This window comes from Biomphalaria glabrata, chromosome 11 (genome assembly GCF_947242115.1).
Source record: "Biomphalaria glabrata chromosome 11, xgBioGlab47.1, whole genome shotgun sequence".
Classification (NCBI taxonomy): domain Eukaryota; kingdom Metazoa; phylum Mollusca; class Gastropoda; family Planorbidae; genus Biomphalaria; species Biomphalaria glabrata.
This window is the reverse complement of record NC_074721.1, coordinates 37,315,729-37,318,544: the sequence shown is the minus strand read 5'-3', so window position 1 is coordinate 37,318,544 and position 2,816 is coordinate 37,315,729.

The window sequence follows — 2,816 nt, the reverse complement described above, 5'->3', positions numbered from 1 at the left end:
AAAAAAGTGCTAAATGATAGATGGTATTGTAGAATACGGACTCGTTTAAAATAAATATTAATCATATATATATAGATATTTACTTACCAGGCAATCAGAACACCCAAGTCGTTTTGGCGATCGCAAAAGAAGCGTTTTTTGTTTTTGTTTAAAGCTAACATAGCACAAAGATTGCACTTTCTTTGTCTCAAAATAGCGAAACTCCCGTTAGTTCTCTTAATAGGCCTATTTTTTTTAATTGTACACATTTTTTTCATGCTAAGTAATTTTATACCTTGGGTCACAACCGGTGTGTCATGACCCCATTGTGGGTCGATTGACGATTTGTCAGGGGTCTCCATTGATCATTCGGAAATATGGATTTTTTGTTTACTCTAAAGCAGCGGTTCTCGGCGACCCCTTTTTACAATCCCCCACTTAGCCACGACCCCCCCCCCCCGCACACACACACAGCAATAGAAGAATAGACAATAACAATTCATTTTTTCAATGGTCTTTGGCGACCCCTGCCAAATCGTCAATCGACCCCCAAGGGGGTCGCGACTCACAGGTGGAGAACCCCTGCTCTAAAGTGCAAAACTTGACATTGCACAACCTTTTCAATTGGTAGTTACCATTACCTTTTTAGAACTGAATAAGAATTTTTAATATTAAAAATTGTCGCAGTATTTTTAACAGTTACAGTTCCTGTTTACTAAAAGGCAACGTTGCACTATTGCGGAAACATACGGGCCTTTCGTAGGGATGTTTTATTGTTAGTAGAGACGCAGGTGCCCCTCCCCCTTTTTCACCCCCTATTCTAATAAAGAGAGTAATAGAATTATGAGAGGTGTAGTGGGTATTGCATAATATCTTAATGGCATTCATGTAGGGGCCTACATATAAATTATTTAATACGTTGATTGTTTACTGAATCGAGGATGACGATGGTAATGTTCAATGTAGCAATCACTGGCCACATGAAAAAAAAAACAACTACAGATACAGGTGATATCATATAATAAAACTAGGAAAAAATTTCAAAAAAATCTTTTTTTAAAAAAGTTATCTTCGCAATGAAAACCAAATCTATTAATAATATAGAAGTTATTCCCCATTTTAGATCTCAAATAATTAATTGACTAATTGAGTATTTTGGTTTATTGGTTCATGTTTTGTAAGGCTCAATAAATAATTGTTTAAATTATCGAACTTGATCGGAGGATGCGTGATGGAGAAATAGCGTTAATAATTATTTAAGTTAGCCATATCTGTGAATACTGACGTATTAGCTTCCCTTGTGGCTATTCAATAAAATAATGAATTACCAGAAATAAATTGTCTAATTGGTTCCTTTTTTTTTCTTTTATTCTTTTATTGATTCATTTCTTGTCTATGTCAATAAATGATTTTAACTGCCTGTTCGCACGCTTTCCGCGCTGGACTGTCGTTCGGATTTATCGATGGTCTCGGGTTCAAACCCTGCCCGCTCCCGTTAGGACTAGAAAGTAAACTATCTTCAACTCTGAAGGAACATCCGAAACATGCAAAACATTTGACAAAACATGATTGTGGAAATTTTCAGCTTGAAAGAATGGACGGGTCTGTCATTGAAAGAGGTTCTATCAGAGGACAAAAAAACAAAAAAAAACAACAAACAACATAATGAAAAGGAGAAGGACGGTCAACAGATCTTGTGTGGTGCCCCAGCTGTCCAACAGACTAATAGATAGGTGATGGTGAACTTAGACCTATGTGAAGAGGGCCCACTATTACATTCTAGACACCTAGACCACGAGTACCTTACAACGCCACTAATATTAATGTGGGCATTATTCAATAAATACGAATACAAAGTTGATATTTTAACTAGATCGTAAATGTTGGTTGTTGAACTAATATTGAACTCAAGTGTTGATCTAAAGAGCTCGGGTAATGTCCCCTAAGCTTAGACCAAATGTATACATGGCATCAACAAGAGATGTGAAAGAGTTGGATAGAGAGATATATATGCTAATCACTCAACACCATCGTATAAACATACTCACATAGATGCATACGCCTGCACACATTGGCACATAGACACACAGATATACAGACACCAAGACACATTGACACGTAGATACAAAGAGATATATAGACGTATACACACATAAGCACAAAGACACATAGACACATACACACATAGGGATCCCTCAACTCAAGAAAATATTAAGAAACTGGAACAGACACAGAGCAGTGAGATTTATAACAAACAAATATTCACATGTGACTAGAGTAACACCTTTAGTAAAATCCCTAAATTTAGAAAGCCTTCAGGACAGAAGACTCAAAGGTAAAGTAGTAATTAAAACACTGAACCATAATATTCAAACACAAAAACAAAATTTAATAAAATACTCAGAAAGACACAAAGATAAAGGCACACTCCTCGTCAAATATGCTAGGACAAATTAGCACAAATACTCCTTCTTCCCTAGCGCTATTAGAGCATGGAATGGGTTGCCTGAGCCAGCCAGGAAAACCAGTGACTTGGCAGAATTTAAGTCATTGCTTAACATGCAAGATGCGTAGGGCTTAGTCTTCTTCTTTTTTGAAGTAACGTCTGTATTATGTAAGATAAGATAAGATAAACACATACACACATAGATACACACATAGATACATACACACATATACACACCTGCATTATATTCCAAATTTGTAAAGTTCTAGTCATTGCTATTAGATTAAAGCAAATTGACGTCCTCATTTACCATGTCGTTACGTTTGTGGTAAGCAAACATTGTTTAATAACTGCCATCGATTAGCTTCTTGTTTGATATGTTCACAGATCA